The sequence below is a fragment of the Aquarana catesbeiana genome, linkage group LG02 (genome assembly GCF_042186555.1).
Source record: "Aquarana catesbeiana isolate 2022-GZ linkage group LG02, ASM4218655v1, whole genome shotgun sequence".
NCBI lineage: Eukaryota > Metazoa > Chordata > Amphibia > Anura > Ranidae > Aquarana > Aquarana catesbeiana.
In genome coordinates, this window is record NC_133325.1 from 16463354 (window position 1) to 16481313 (window position 17960).

General features: G+C 43.3%; 1 protein-coding gene across 3 annotated transcripts in view; it reads right to left on the minus strand.

Moving 5' to 3' along the window:
• The window catches only part of PDE2A (phosphodiesterase 2A), a 791783-nt gene that overhangs the window by 456188 nt on the left and 317635 nt on the right, over positions 1–17960 (minus strand). The window lies entirely within an intron of this gene.

A 17960-nucleotide genomic window follows, 5' to 3' on the forward strand; every position in this document is an offset into this window, starting at 1 on the left:
AAAAGGAGCTACTTTTATTAATATAATAAAATAGAGTTACCCCTTAAGAATTTAATAAAATGGAGTTACACTTTAATCATTTAAAAAAAATGGAGTTTCCCTTTAAGAATTGAAAAAAAGGAGTTACCCTTTAAAAAAATGTATTAAAATGGAGTTCCCCTTTAAGAATTTAATAAAAAGGAATTACCCTTTAATAATTTAATAAAATGGAGTTACCCTTTAAAATGTATTAAAATGGAGTTCCCCTTTAAGAATTGAAAAAAAAAGGAGTTACCCTTTAAGAAACTAATTCAATTGAGTTTAGGAATTTAATAAAATTAAGTTACTTATTATTTAATAAAACTGAGTTACTCTTTAAGATTTAAAAAAAAGGAGCTACTTTTATTAATATAATAAAATGGAGTTACCCCTTAAGAATTTAATAAAATGGGGTTACAATTTAAGAATTTAATAAAAAGGAGTTACCCTTTAAGAATTTAATAAAATGGAGTTTCACTTTAAGGGTTTGATAAGATGGAGTTCCCCTTTAAGGGAGTGATAAAGCAGAGTGTATCCACACTGTGCTATTATTAGGAAGGCGGATTCTGCACTTGGGAACACTGAAGAGTCTTTTCAGAAAACCACATTTTTGGAAATCCCATCAAAGCGCGTGACTCCGGAGAGAAATATCATGTGACAATGACTCGGTTCAAGCTGCACATATCAGCTAGCATTCCCCGGCTTTCCTGATCTCTCTGTGCAGGCTCCTGTTGTACCCAGAGAGCGTCTCTGTGTCATATCCCATGGAATCATCATCTCTCCTGGGGGATAGGGAGGCCTTGCACAGAACGAAGAGGCAAAGACAAGGCAATTGATTTTATAGCAGTTACACAAAGTTGCCAGAGGGGGGCGCCATAGCAAACATTTATCAGAATCAGAGTCTCAGAAAGAGCCTGCTGAGGAAGACTAAGCAGAGTCTTGCCTGGATGCGTCATAAACTCTGCACGTGGCGTTCGCTGGCAATCAACCACTCACAATGGCTTGGAATGACCAACAGAATCCTTCATTTGCCAATTTCAGGAATGAACGCCTATGTAAACTCAATCCCTAATATCTCATACATGCTACCTGGTCACCTATCCCCCCCCCTCCCCAAGTCACTACTGTATCCTGCAGAGTCTACAAGAACAGAAAGTTAACGTTAATTTCATTTCACAAGTCACTCACAATCTTCACAATAATAAAATAATCCCTGGAGATCCCGCCATAAAGCTCCCTGTTCAGGCATTTCCTGTTATAGGGTGATAACGCTCCATCCCTGTCTCCCAATCATGTTCCTGAGTTGTCACTCTGTCAAAAAGGAGACTACATTAGGCACTGTTGTCACCATGTGCTAGGATCGCATAGTCACCCTTATTTGAGTTAATGATCATGGGTAGTAAATCAAAAAGGTATTCATTACGGTGATAGGGGCTGTAAGTGGGAGGTCTTGCCAGTTTTGGGTGGGTCACTCTTGTAAGTAAGCAGGGTCTGGATGAAACCACCAAGTAACTGGGTGGTCTTAGGGTGGACTGTGGCCCTCAATTAATAAGCATGTGCAATAAATCAATAAGGGATTCATTACGGCAATAGGGGCTGTGAGTGGGAGGTCTTGCAGGATTTGGTTGACCACAGTAAGTGACTTGAGGTGGCTTGTGGAGTGGACCTCAGTTCTGGATAATGCTGTGTCCCGGGCTATGTGCTGGGATCACAATGTCACCCTTTATTGAGTTAATAAGCACATGCAATAAATCAATAAGGCATTATTTATGGTGACAAGGGCTGTGAGTGGGAGGTCCTACAAGGTTTGGCTGACCACAGTAAGTGGGTGGGCTTGGGGTGGACTATAGACCTTAGTTCTGGATAATGCTGTGTCAAGGGCTATGTGCTGGGATCGCAGTGTTACCCTTTTTTGAGTTGATGAACATGGACAGTAAATCGATAAGGCATTTGTTACGTTGATAGGGGCTGTGAGTGTGAGGTCTTGCGGGGTTTCGTTGACCACTGTAACTGGGTAAGCTTGGGGTGGACTGTGGGCCTCAGTTCTGATGATGATGTGTCCTGAGCTATGTGCTGGAATCACAGTGTCACTCTTTAATTAATGAGCATTTGCAATAATAAATCAATAAGGCATTAAATATGGTGATAGGGGCTATGAGTGGGAGGCCCTTTGGGCTTTGAGTGACCATGGTAAATGGGTGGGCTTGGATTGTGGACTTCAGATCCGATAATGCTGTGTCCCCGACTATGTGCTGGGATGACAGTGTCACCCTTATTTGTGTTAATGAGCATGGGCTCAATAAAGCATCCGTTACGGTGATAGGGGCTGTAAGTGGGAGGTCTTGTGGGGTGTGGGTGATCGCTATGAACTGGGTGGGCTTGGGGTGGACTGTGGACCTCAGTTCTGATAATGGTGTGTCCTGGGCTATGTGCTGGGATCACAGTGTCACTCTTGAGTTAATGATCATGTGTAATAAATAAATAAGGCATTAAATATGGTGATAGGGGCTATGAGTGGGATACCTTGCGGGGTTCAGGTGACCATGGTAAGTGGGTGGGCTTGGGGTGGACTGTGGACCTCAGTTATGAATAATGCTGTGTCCCGGGCTATGTGCTGGAATCACAGTGTCACTCTTGAGTTAATGATCACGTGCAATAAATCAATAAGGCATTAAATATGGTGAAAGGGGCTGTGAGTGGAAGGTCTCGCAGGATTTTGGTGACCGCTGTGAGTCGGTGAGCTTAGGTTGGTCTGTGGGCCCCAGTTCTAATGATGGTGTGTCCCGGGCTATGTGCTAAGATCGCAGTGTCACGCTTGAGTTAATGATCATGTGCAATAAATCGATAAGGCATTATACCAGTCATTCTCAACCGGGGTTCCTGGGAACCCTAGGGTTCCTCCAAAGGTTGCTAGGGGTTCCATGAGCTGTGGCTGATTAACCTCCTATCTTAAGATGTCTGCATAGTTCTGGGGTCAACACCACATGGTAGAGCCAGTTGCATGAAGCTAACAATCTTTTAAGCCATCCATAGGGATTGCATTTTGACAACCACTGTGAGGGCTGCCTTATTCCACATGACCACAAATGTAAAGGGCATTTTTCTTTTCAATGACCACCAATAAATTGGTTTTAGTAAGGGTTCCTCAAGACCTGACAAAGATTTCAAGGGTTCCTCTGGGATAAAAAGGTTGAGAAAGACTGCATTATACTGCATATGGTGAAAGGGGCTGGGAGTTTAAGGTCTTGCGGAATTTGGGTGACAGCTGTGAGTCAGTGAGCTTGGGTTGGACTGTGGACCTCAGATCTGATGATGGTGTGTTCCGGGCTATGTGCTGGGATCACAGTGTCACCCTTATTTGTGTTAATGATCATGGCCAGTAAAGCAATAAGGCATTCATTACGGTGATATGGTCTGTGAGTGGAAGGTCTTGCAGGGTTTGGCTGACCATGGTAAGTGGGTGGGCTTGGGGTGGACTGTGGACCTCAGTTCTGGATGATGCTGTGTCCCGAGCTATGTCCCGAGATCACAGTGTCACCCTTATTTGCGTTAATGATCATGGCCAGTAAAGCAATAAGGCATTCTTTACAATGACATGGTCTGTGAGTAGGAGGTCTTTCTGGGTTTGGGTGGGCCACTCCTGAAATTAGGTGGGGTCTGGATGGGACCACCCAGTCAGTGGGTGGGGTCTTAAGCGGCCTGTGGGTGGGGTAAACTCTGTCCTGGGGACCGGGGCTGAAATGTTGGTAGGTGTACAATACACCGAGCAGATGAAAAGCTGCCGGGGATTTGTGCTGCTCTTAAAGGCACAGTCACCCCATATATAGGATACATGTCACACAAAGGGTGGTTTTTCTTTAACATCTAATCTTCCCTTTTTTCCCCCCCCCGCAACTTTCCATCGTTTTCTTCGCAGCGAGATGACAACAATGACAGAGGAGTCACAAGATCTGACACCTCGCTGTGACGCTTTGATGGTTTGTCATGTCACCACCTCTGCGAGGTCCCCGGAGGGGTCAATGTCTCAGAGGCCCTTTATTACCCCACCAAGTAAAAAACGAAATAAAACTATTACCACCGCCGCCGTGCTGGTACAAGCTTCAGGGCAGCTGTGATAGATGTCAAGCATCGGGATTACGTCGTCTCGGCCGCTCAAGACCGCAATTTGCAAAAGAGTTTAAAGGAACGTGTGCTTTTAAAAGGCCAGTCCACCCAAAAAGGAATGGTTTAGTTACAGGTGAAGCCTCAGCTGGCTTTTACTGTAGCAATTGGGTCTACATCTACTTTAACGTTTTCATTGCCGTAGCTACTGCAAATGGGGGGTTTGTTACCTTTTTAAGGCTGCCAGCTATGTGGGAGAAGTCACTGAGGTGGTTTTAAAGCCGTCCAATCACTTCTACATGCTAGAGAAGGTGCCCCCCCACCAACTTGACACCCTGCCCCCCATCCCAGCCATGTGTCCTGGGTGCCCAGGACCTCTTTGGTGGGTGTCAGGATGAAGAATGGCAGGATCTCACCTAAAATCCATTAGCTGATCTTCACTTTAAAAGTTGAACTAGGGAACACTTGGCTCTGAGCACTTCCTGGTTCAGTGCTGTCAATCCTCTATGGATAGGTAAGAAGTGAAGTACAGTCTTTACCCAATACAATTCTGAATAGTACAGAGGTGACATTAGGGGTCTAATAGACCGTTGATACCTCCAAAAGAGAACCTGTCACTTGTACATGGTAGGGAAAGTGTAAAGCCCCCACCCCCCCATGCATCCTGGGTGCCTAGGACATCTTTGGTAGGTGTCAGGATAAGGAATGGCTGGAGTTCACCAAAAAAACATTAGCCAATCTCAACTTTGAAGGTTGAAATAGGGAACACTCAGCTCTGAGCACTTCCTGGTTCAGAGCTGTCAATTCTCTATGGCCAGGGAAGAGGCAGAGTGCAGTCTGTACCCAATCAGATCCAGAATAGTACAGAGGTGACATTAGGGGTCTAATTGACCGTTGCTACCTCCAAAAGAGAACCTGTCACTTCTACATGCTAGGGAAAGTGTAAAGCAACCCCCCCCCCTCGCCTGACACACCACATCCCCCCCATGCGTCCTGGGTGCCCAGGACCACTTTGGTAGGTGTCAGGATGAAGAATGGCAGGAGCTCACCCAAAATCCATTAGCCGATCTCCACTCTGAAGGTTGAACTAGGGAACACTCAGCTCTGAGCACTTCCTGGTTCAGAGCTATCAATCCTCTCTGGTCAGGGAAGAAGTGGAGCACAGTCTGTACCCAATCCGATTCAGAATAGTACAAAGGTGACATTAAGGGTCTAATGGTCGATACCTCCACAAGAGAACCTGTCACTTCTGCATGCTAGTGAAAGTGTAAAGCCCCCCCCCCCCCACCTGTCACCCCACATCCCCCCATGCATCCTGGGTGCCCAGGACCTCTATGGTGGGTTACAGGATGAACAATGGTGGGAGATCAGGCAAAATCCATTAGCTGATACCCCTTTAAAGTATGAACTCAGAAGCACTCAGCTCTGAGCACTTCCTGGTTCAGAGCTGTCAATCCTCTCTGGCCTGAGAAGAAGCGGAGCACAGTCTGTACTCAATCAGATTCAGAATACTGCAGAGGTGACATTGGGGGTCTAATAGACCCCTGATACCTCCCTAAAGAGAACCTGTCACTTGTACATGCTAGGGAAGGTGTAAAGCTCACCCCAAATGACACCCTACATCCCCCATATGTTCCCTGGATGCCCGGGACCTGGGTGGGTATCAGGATAAAAAAGGTTGGGAAAGCAGACAAAATCCATTCACTGATCTCCCCTTTAAAGCACGGACCCCAGAAGCGCTCAGCTATGAGCACATCCAGGTTCAGAGATATACATTTTCGACCTTGTTGGCTAACTGAGTGCAGTCTTTACCCAATCAGATTCAGAATAGTGCAGAGGTGGCATTAGGGGGTCTAATAGAGACCCCTGATACCTTCTTAAAGAGCATGATGCTATGGGTTTATTGGTCCCTTGTGATAGCATGACATTAAAGGGTATGTTCACCTGTTTTATGAAAAATGAAAAGGTGAAATATCCTGGCCACCCCTTTGACCCCCGGTGCCCATAGCCATGATACCCCATGCTGCTGGCGCAGTAGTCTCTACACAGTGCAATGCAATACACAGCCCTGGCATGAGTGTCCATCATAATGTTCACAATGGTAAGTGCTCATTGGTCAGCACAGCCGCATGACCAATAAGAAGAGCATCTGAGGCTTCATCTTCCGTTAAGGTGTAACGCTTCCGGTAAGAAACGTTTCTCTTTGGTCAGCACAGTCACATGATCACACTGATCAATGAGTGCTTGCCATAATTTTAAGGCTTGCCATGTTTGGTATCTCGTTACTTCATTCAACTTTTACATTGCGAATATCATACAACATAAAACATTGCGACTGCCACCATTTTATTCTCCAGGGCCCCTGCTTTCTCAAAATATAATAATGTTTCTGGCTGTAAAGTGCGTTTTCATGACCAAAATGTTAATCGCTCCAACCATGGATGGGTTAAAGGTAAGATCTTATTCGGCTTCTGATAATTAGTTTAAGCAGGTTGGAGCCGTAAATGAGGATGACATCATTCCCCCCTATTAATAAATAGAATATGTAGATTCTTGGCAGGACGGTGCATTCCCCAGTCTGCAGTAGACAACGTCTAAATTTATTGGCAGCCATATTTACTATTGGCAGCCAAAATGATGGCCGTACTTCCCGGCGTCACACCCAAACCCTCTACAGAATATCAATGAAGGGGTCAATGGCTCACCCCACACAGAGACTGCACCTCTAGGTTAGGAAGGTAACAGGTCTATCCACCCAAAAGTGTTATTTTAGACATATGTAGAGCCTGGCATTCTGAGTTACCCCCTCATATTGGGCACAGCAGGTGTACAGACCTGGGAACTCAGCACAGGGATGGTGGGAACCCCTCATAATGGGCACAGCAGGTGTACAGACCCAGGAACTCAGCACAGGGATGGTGGGAACCCCTCATAATGGGCACAACAGGTGTACAGACCCAGGAACTCAGCACAGGGATGGTGGGAACCCCTCATAATGGGCACATCAGGTGTACAGACCCAGGAACTCAGCACAGGGATGGTGGGAACCCCTCATAATGGGCACAGCAGGTGTACAGACCCAGGAACTCAGCACAGGGATGGTGGGAACCCCTCATAATGGGCACATCAGGTGTACAGACCCAGGAACTCAGCACAGGGATGGTGGGAACCCCTCATAATGGGCACAGCAGATGTACAGACCTGGGAACTCAGCACAGGGATGGTGGGAACCCCTCATAATGGGCTCAGCAGGTGTACAGACCTGGGAACTCAGGGCAGGAATGAGAAATAAAGGGGAGCACAGTCTTGGCACTACCACAAACAATTGACATCACAACACCCCAAAGTGCCATCCATGTCTGCAGAGCACCTGTCATGGCCCCACTCAGGTATGGTGACACCTCTCGTAGCTCTGCTCAGGTATGGTGACACCTCTCATAGCTCTGCTCAGGTACGGTGACACCTCTCATAGCTCTGCTCAGGTATGGTGACACCTCTCTTAGCCCTGCTCAGGTACGGTGACACCTCTCATAGTTCTGCTCAGGTACGGTGACACCTCTCATAGTTCTGCTCAGGTATGGTGACACCTCTCATAGCTCTGCTCAGGTATGGTGACACCTCTCATAGGTCTGCTCAGGTATGGTGACACATCTCATAGTTCTGCTCAGGTATGGTGACACCTCTCATAGTTCTGCTCAGGTATGGTGACACCTCTCATAGCTCTGCTCAGGTATGGTGACACCTCTCATAGCTTTGCTCAGGTATGGTGACACCTCTCATAGCTCTGCTCAAGTATGGTGACACCTCTCATAGCTCTGCTCAGGTATGGTGACACCTCTCTTAGCTCTGCTCAGGTATGGTGACACCTCTCATAGTTCTGCTCAGGTATGGTAACACCTCTCATAGTTCTGCTCAGGTATGGTGACACCTCTCATAGCTCTGATCAGGTATGGTGACACCTCTCATAGCTCTGCTCAGGTATGGTGACACCTCTCATAGTTCTGCTCAGGTATGGTGACACCTCTCATAGTTCTGCTCAGGTATGGTGACACCTCTCATAGCTCTGCTCAGGTATGGTGACACCTCTCATAGCTCTGCTCAGGTATGGTGACACCTCTCATAGCTCTGCTCAGGTATGGTGACACCTCTCATAGCTCTGCTCAGGTATGGTGACACCTCTCATAGCTCTGCTCAGGTATGGTGACGCCTCCCATAGCTCTGCTCGGATATGGTGACACCTCTCATGGTTAAAGAGAGCGAAGAGAAGCGACCATCAACAACATTACTGCAAACAGGACATTGATCGGCAGTGATCAGTGACAGTATGTGCTCTATCATGATAGTGATCAGCAGCAGTTCACTACACACTATCTTCTATATACTGACAGTGATGAAAAGTGGCACACTGCCTCCTCTGTAATGTTAGTGATCAGCAGTGGATGATGACAGTGATCAGCAAGCAATGACATTCTGTCCCCTCTGTACTGACAGTGATCAGCAGTGAGCAGTGACATACTATCTTCTCAAAACTGACAGTCATCAGCAGTAGATGGGGACAATGATCAGCACTGTGTGGAGACTGTGATCACCAATGACGGTGACAATGATCAGTGGTGATATAGACTGTGATAACCAATGACGGTGACAGTAATCAGTGGTGATATAGACTGTGATAACCAATGACGGTGACAGTAATCAGTGGTGATATAGACTGTGATAACCAATGACGGTGACAGTGATCAGTGGTGATGGTGACAGTGATCAGCAGTGATGGTGACAGTGCTCAGCGGTGACGGTGACAGTGATCAGCGGTGATGTAGACAGTGGTCAGCGGTGATGTAGACAGTGATCAGCGGTGATGTAGACAGTGATCAGTGGTGATGGTGACAGTGATCAGCGGTGATGGTGACAGTGCTCAGCGGTGACGGTGACAGTGATCAGCGGTGATGTAGACAGTGATCAGCGGTGATGTAGACAGTGATCAGTGGTGATGGTGACAGTGATCACCAATGACGGTGACAGTGATCAGTGGTGATATAGACAGTGGTCAGCGGTGACGGTGACAGTGATCAGCGGTGATGTAGACAGTGATCAGTGGTGATGGTGACAGTGATCAGCGGTCATGGTGACAGTGATCAGTGGTGACAGTGATCAGCGGTGATGTAGACAGTGATCAGCGGTGATGTACACAGTGATCAGTGGTGATGGTGACAGTGATCAGCGGTGATGTAGACAGTGATCAGCGGCGATGTAGACAGTGATCAGTGGTGATGGTGACAGTGATCACCAATGACGGTGACAGTGATCAGTGGTGATATAGACAGTGGTCAGCGGTGATGGTGACAGTGATCAGCGGTGACAGTGATCAGCGGTGATGTAGACAGTGATCAGCGGTGATGTACACAGTGATCAGTGGTGATGGTGACAGTGATCAGCGGTGATGTAGACAGTGATCAGCGGTGATGTACACAGTGATCAGTGGTGATGGTGACAGTGATCAGCGGTGATGTAGACAGTGATCAGCGGTGATGGTGACAGTGATCACCAATGACGGTGACAGTGATCAGTGGTGATATAGACAGTGGTCAGCGGTGACGGTGACAGTGATCAGCGGTTATGTAGACAGTGATCAGCGGTGATGGTGACAGTGATCAGCGGTGATGGTGACAGTGATCAGCGGTGATGGTGACAGTGATCAGCGGTGATGTAGACAGTGATCAGTGGTGATGTAGACAGTGATCATCGGTGATGTAGACAGTGATCAGCGGTGATGTAGACAGTGATCAGCGGTGATGGTGACAGTGATCAGCGGTGATGTAGACAGTGATCAGTGGTGATGTAGACAGTGATCATCGGTGATGTAGACAGTGATCAGCGGTGATGGTGACAGTGATCAGTGGTGATGTACACAGTGATCAGCGGTGATGTAGACAGTGATCAGCGGTGATGTAGACAGTGATCAGCGGTGATGTAGACAGTGATCAGCAGTACGCAGTGGGAGGGTGGAGGATATAGTAGCAGCTGTCTGCTCTGTTTATAGACTTGTTAGAATCCTGAGACGGTATATTTAGATCCTCTAATTATGGAGGCTGCAGGACAACAACATTCCATTGGAGCGGAGACAAATCCCACCGACACACCCAGAGGACATCAATGTACTGACACCGGATCAGCTCCACCTGTAACTCCATCACTGCCAACTGACAGTGTCCGGGCAACACTGAGCCCCCTCTGTACACACAGCTCAGGGTGGAGTATTGGTGGGGCTCTGACCCCCGAGGAGGGTCTGTGCCAGTCTGTGCCCATGTAGAATGATCTCAGGATGCTGGGATTTGTAGTTCCTCCAAAGCTGTCCACATATAGAAATGCTGGGTCCTCCAGTCCTGCACACACTGGGCATGCTGGGACTTCTAGTTCCTGAGCAGTTCATTTCCTCTCTGCCTTTCCCTGCAGTCTGGGTTAGCGGTAGAGCCTTGCAGCACCGGTGACTGGGGGTCCAACTACCACCAGGGTACCACTGCTCCCTCTGGATCTCTTTCTCCTAGGTGATCTACTCTCCTTAAAAATTAGAGTGCTAGCTCCTGTGTGCAGGGGGCGTTGTAACTGCTGAAGTCTTGAATGATCGATGTATTAATAGAGACATTGTAGCAATCTTTATCACCAGGAAAAGCCCCCCCACACACACACTCCTTCCCCCGTACACTGTGACCTTCTATTTACCCCCCACTAACAAAGGACGTCAATTAATGAGTCCTAGTAGATTTTTTTTTTCTTCTGTAAATTGCACAGCTGGTAAAAAACCGTCGTGCCAACAAGTGATCGATGCGTCAGGATGCCAGCTGACGCGTTGCGACCGGTCTGCCCCTCCATCGCCAGTTGCTGGTTTTGTCGATTTTCTTGTTTCTGTTTGTTACATTATTTTTATTATATATACATATATATATATATATATATATATATATATATATATATATATATATATATATATATATATATATATAAATATGTATTTTTTTAATTTTTATTTTTTATTCTTGTTTCTGTTTTGTTACACACACACACACACACACACACACACACACACACACACACACACATATATATATATATATATATATATATATATATATATATATATATATTTTTTTTTTTTTTATTATTTATTTTTTATTCTTGTTTCTATTTTGTTATATATATGTGTGTGTAACAAAACAGAAACAAGAATAAAAAAAATAATAATAAAATAAAAAAAAAATATATATATATATAATGTTATTTTTTCATTATTATAAATTACCAGAAAATCCATGTTTTTAATCAAAAATATTGCTAAATGATAAATAATAATGGATACAATCAACGCCAAGCCAATCCCATCGCCGTTTTTTTTTTTTTTGGCAGCTGTCACAATTCTGCTTCATTCAGCAGAAGATGATCAAAAGTGTCCATCTTCGATGTTTGATTGATCTAAGTACGAAGGATTGAAAGCCAGAGATTTCGCCATCAATTCAAATATCAAACAACACAACACATACAGTGCCGAATCAGAAATAATCATTTAATTCGATCTGAAAACACAATCGATTTTTCTGTTACACAAGCAGATATGCATTCATTCCATCGTGAACAATCAATAAAATTCAATCATAGTCGATCGACTTACCGGCTTCAGTAACGGTGGCCGTACACTTTTTTCGATTTTTATTATCCAATCGAATCGGCAAACAATCCAATAACTTCCTTTCAGAAAACCAATTTAGACTCGATTTATATCAGATCCGATTGATCGGCCAGGGCAGGAAATTATGGGTCGTGTTATATCGATCGGCAGCACTGAGATGAATCGTTCGTGAATTTCGATCGGTCAGATTATGAGATTGCATGGTCTACACAGATATGCGATCGATAACAGGGGAGATCGCTCAGAAAAGAGACTGATCATTCATCGAAGTGTGCACGGACACTATAAAATCTATTTTTATTTTATTAAATCATTTTAGTCACATCAATAATCGATTGAATAATATTGATATGTGTGTGGCCACGTTAGAGCTCTCCATACAACAGAACGATCAAATAATCCAGCACCGCCTACTCCTATTATACACTCCCTGATCTGTATGTGTATGGTGAGTGCTGGCTGGCTCAGACAGACCATAGAGAGAGATAAACAAGCAGAGAAGTCTGAGTGTTTCCTGACAGGGTCACCTGCGCGCTCAGGTGCGCACACCCGGCAAACAGAACTCCACACTTCCAAATATTTCCAAACAATTGTCCCAACTCTCCGCCAACAACGGCCAAACCCGTTCCCCCAGAAGTACGATCGATCCACCTGCAGCCCAAGGACAGCTGGCACCTTGCATGCGCCACCATTGCCGGCGATCACAGAGGAGCCGGGCTTAACCCAAAAAATAATAATAATACAATGTTCCAGAAAAATGGATCGGCTCCCGCTGGGAGAGCCGGCAGTGTGCAGGAGAGACCGTCATCTGAAACAAAATATCGAAATACCAAGAGGGAAGGATAGAATGTATCAGGATAGAAGAAGGATAGAATGTATCAGGATAGAAGAAGGATAGAATGTATCAGGATAGAAGAAGGAGAGAATGTATCAGGAGGGAAGAAGGATAGAATGTATCAGGATAGAAGAAGGATAGAATGTATCAGGATAGAAGAAGGATAGAATGTATCAGGAGAGAAGAAGGATAGAATGTATCAGGAGAGAAGAAGGATAGAATGTATCAGAATAGAAGAAGGATAGAATGTATCAGGAGAGAAGAAGGATAGAATGTATCAGGAAGGAAGAAGGATAGAATGTATCAGGATAGAAGAAGGATAGAATGTATCAGGAGAGAAGAAGGATAGAATGTATCAGAATAGAAGAAGGATAGAATGTATCAGGATAGAAGAAGGATAGAATGTATCAGGAGAGAAGAAGGATAGAATGTATCAGGAGAGAAGAAGGATAGAATGTATCAGGATAGAAGAAGGATATAATGTATCAGGAGAGAAGAAGGATAGAATGTATCAGGATAGAAGAAGGAGAGAATGTATCAGGAGGGAAGAAGGATAGAATGTATCAGGAGAGAAGAAGGATAGAATGTATCAGGATAGAAGAAGGATAGAATGTATCAGGAGAGAAGAAGGATATAATGTATCAGGAGAGAAGAAGGATAGAATGTATCAGGATAGAAGAAGGAGAGAATGTATCAGGAGGGAAGAAGGATAGAATGTATCAGGAGAGAAGAAGGATAGAATGTATCAGGATAGAAGAAGGATAGAATGTATCAGGAGAGAAGAAGGATAGAATGTATCAGGATAGAAGAAGGATAGAATGTATCAGGATAGAAGAAGGATAGAATGTATCAGGATAGAAGAAGGATAGAATGTATCAGGAGAGAAGAAGGATAGAATGTATCAGGAGAGAAGAAGGATAGAATGTATCAGAATAGAAGAAGGATAGAATGTATCAGGAGAGAAGAAGGATAGAATGTATCAGGATAGAAGAAGGATTGAATGTATCAGGATAGAAGAAGGATAGAATGTATCAGGAGAGAAGAAGGATAGAATGTATCAGGAGAGAAGAAGGATAGAATGTATCAGAATAGAAGAAGGATAGAATGTATCAGGAGGGAAGAAGGATAGAATGTATCAGGAGAGAAGAAGGATAGAATGTATCAGGATAGAAGAAGGATAGAATGTATCAGGAGAGAAGAAGGATAGAATGTATCAGGAGAGAAGAAGGATAGAATGTATCAGGATAGAAGAAGGATAGAATGTATCAGAATAGAAGAAGGATAGAATGTATCAGGATAGAAGAAGGATAGAATGTATCAGGAGAGAAGAAGGATAGAATGTATCAGGAGAGAAGAAGGATAGAATGTATCAGGAGAGAAGAAGGATAGAATGTATCAGGATAGAAGAAGGATAGAATGTATCAGGAGAGAAGAAGGATATAATGTATCAGGAGAGAAGAAGGATAGAATGTATCAGGATAGAAGAAGGAGAGAATGTATCAGAATAGAAGAAGGATAGAATGTATCAGGATAGAAGAAGGATAGAATGTATCAGGAGAGAAGAAGGATAGAATGTATCAGGAGAGAAGAATGATAGAATGTATCAGGAGAGAAGAAGGATAGAATGTATCAGGATAGAAGAAGGATAGAATGTATCAGGAGAGAAGAAGGATATAATGTATCAGGAGAGAAGAAGGATAGAATGTATCAGGATAGAAGAAGGATAGAATGTATCAGGATAGAAGAAGGATAGAATGTATCAGGAGAGAAGAAGGATATAATGTATCAGGAGAGAAGAAGGATAGAATGTATCAGGATAGAAGAAGGAGAGAATGTATCAGGAGGGAAGAAGGATAGAATGTATCAGGAGAGAAGAAGGATAGAATGTATCAGGATAGAAGAAGGATAGAATGTATCAGGAGAGAAGAAGGATAGAATGTATCAGGATAGAAGAAGGATAGAATGTATCAGGATAGAAGAAGGATAGAATGTATCAGGATAGAAGAAGGATAGAATGTATCAGGAGAGAAGAAGGATAGAATGTATCAGGATAGAAGAAGGAGAGAATGTATCAGGAGGGAAGAAGGATAGAATGTATCAGGAGAGAAGAAGGATAGAATGTATCAGGATAGAAGAAGGATAGAATGTATCAGGATAGAAGAAGGATAGAATGTATCAGGAGAGAAGAAGGATAGAATGTATCAGGATAGAAGAAGGATAGAATGTATCAGGATAGAAGAAGGAGAGAATGTATCAGGAGGGAAGAAGGATAGAATGTATCAGGAGAGAAGAAGGATAGAATGTATCAGGATAGAAGAAGGACAGAATGTCTCAGGAAGGAAGAAGGATAGAATGTATCAGGATAGAAGAAGGATAGAATGTATCAGGATAGAAGAAGGATAGAAGGTATCAGGATAGAAGAAGGATAGAATGTATCAGGATAGAAGAAGGATAGAATGTAACAGGATAGAAGAAGGATAGAATGTATCAGGATAGAAGAAGGATAGAATGTATCAGGATAGAAGAAGGACAGAGTGTATCAGGATAGAAGAAGGATAGAATGTCTCAGGAGGGAAGAAGGATAAAATGTATCAGGATAGAAGAAGGAAAGAATGTGTCAGGAGAGAAGAAGGACAGAATGTATTTAGAAGAAAAGATGGACAGAAAGTATCAGGAGAGAAGAAGGAAAGAATGTCTCAGAAGAGAAGAAGGATAGAATGTATCAGGAGAGAAGGATAGGATGTATTAGGATAAAAGGAGGATAGAATGTCTCAGGAGAGAAGAAGGATAGAATGTCTCTGGAGTGAAGAAGGATAGAATCTATCAGGAGAGAAGAAGGATGGAATGTATCAGGAGAGAAGAAGGATGGAATGTATCAGGAGAGAAGAAGGACAGAATGTCTCAGGAGTGAAGAAGGATAGAATGTATCAGGAGTGAAGAAGGATCGAACATCTCAGGAGACTATGGAATGTGATGGAAGAGAAGGACAGAACATCTCAGGAGAGAAAGAAGGATAGAAGAAGAAGGACAGAACATCTCAGGAGACCATCAAACATAAGGGAAGAAAAAGGACAGAACGTCTCAGGAGACTATGGATTGTGACCGAAGGGAAGGACAGAACATCTCAGGACACCATCAAACATAAGGGAAGAGAAGGATAGAAGGATAGAAGAAGGATAGAAGGATAGAAGAAGAATAGAAGGTGTCAGGAGAGAAGAAGGATAGAAGAAGAATAGAAGGATAGAAGAGAAGGATAGAAGAATAGAAGGATAGAAGAAGGATAGAAGAAGAATAGAAGGATAGAAGAAGAATAGAAGAAGAATAGAAGGATAGAAGAAGAATAGAAGGTGTCAGGAGAGAAGAAGGATAGAAGAAGGATAGAAGAGAAGGATAGAAGAATAGAAGGATAGAAGAAGGATAGAAGTGAAGAGAAGAATAGAAGAAGAATAGAAGAAGAATAGAAGGAGGATAGAAGGATAGAAGAAGAATAGAAGGTGTCAGGAGAGAAGAAGGATAGAAGAAGAAGGATAGAACATCTCAGAAGACCACCAAACATAAGGGAATAGAAGGATAGAAGGGAAGGATAGAAGAAGGGTAGAAGGATAGAAGAAGAATAGAAGAGGGATAGAAGAAGAATAGAAGGATAGAAGAATGATAGAAGGTGTCAGGAGAGAAGAAGAATAGAAGAAATATAGAAGATCAGAAGAATAGAAGAAGGATAGAAGAAGGACAGAACATCTCAGGAGACCATCAAACATAAGGGAAGAGAAGGATAGAAGGGAAGAATAGAAGAAGAATAGAAGAAGAATAGAAGGATAGAAGAATAGAAGAAGGATAGAAGAAGAATAGAAGGATAGAAGAATGATAGAAGGTGTCAGGAGAGAAGAAGGATAGAAGAAATATAGAAGCATAGAAGACGAACAGAAGAAGGATAGAAGAAGGACAGAACATCTCAGGAGACCATCAAACATAAGAGGAGAGAAGGATAGAAGGAGAGAAGAAGGATAGAAGAAGAATAGAAGGATAGAAGAATAGAAGAAGGATAGAAGAAGAATAGAAGGATAGAAGAATGATAGAAGGTGTCAGGAGAGAAGAAGGATAGAAGAAATATAGAAGCATAGAAGACGAACAGAAGAAGGATAGAAGAAGGACAGAACATCTCAGGAGACCATCAAACATAAGAGGAGAGAAGGATAGAAGGAGAGAAGAAGGATAGAAGAAGAATAGAAGGATAGAAGAATAGAAGAAGGATAGAAGAAGAATAGAAGGATAGAAGAATGATAGAAGGTGTCAGGAGAGAAGAAGGATAGAAGAAATATAGAAGCATAGAAGAAGAACAGAAGAAGGATAGAAGAAGGACAGAACATCTCAGGAGACCATCAAACATAAGAGGAGAGAAGGATAGAAGGAGAGAAGAAGGATAGAAGAAGGATAGAAGAAGAATAGAAGGATAGAAGAATAGAAGAAGGATAGAAGAAGAATAGAGGGATAGAAGAATGGTAGAAGGTGTCAGGAGAGAAGAAGGATAGAAGAAATATAGAAGCATAGAAGAAGAACAGAAGAAGGATAGAAGAACGGAAGAAGGATAGAAGAAGGACAGAACATCTCAGGAGACTATGGAATGTGACGGAAGAGAAGGACAGAACATCTCAGGAGACCATCAAACATAAGGGAAGAGAAGGATAGAAGGGAAGAATAGAAGAAGAATAGAAGAAGGATAGAAGAAGAATAGAAGGATAGAAGAATGATAGAAGGTGTCAGGAGAGAAGAAGGATAGAAGAAATATAGAAGAAGGATAGAAGAATAGAAGAAGGATAGAAGAAGGACAGAACATCTCAGGAGACTATGGAATATGATGGAAGAGAAGGAGAGAACATCTCAGGAGACCATCAAACATAAGGGAAGAGAAGGATAGAAGGAGAGAAGAAGGATAGAAGAAATATAGAAGCATAGAAGAAGAACAGAAGAAGGATAGAAGAAGGACAGAACATCTCAGGAGACCATCAAACATAAGGGAAGAGAATGATAGAAGGGAAGAATAGAAGAAGAATAGAAGAAGAATAGAAGGATAGAAGAATAGAAGAAGGATAGAAGAAGAATAGAAGGATAGAAGAATGATAGAAGGTGTCAGGAGAGAAGAAGGATAGAAGAAATATAGAAGCATAGAAGAAGAACAGAAGAAGGATAGAAGAAGGACAGAACATGTCAGGAGACTATGGAATATGATGGAAGAGAAGGACAGAACATCTCAGGAGACCATCAAACATAAGGGAAGAGAAGGATAGAAGGAGAGAAGAAGGATAGAAGAAATATAGAAGCATAGAA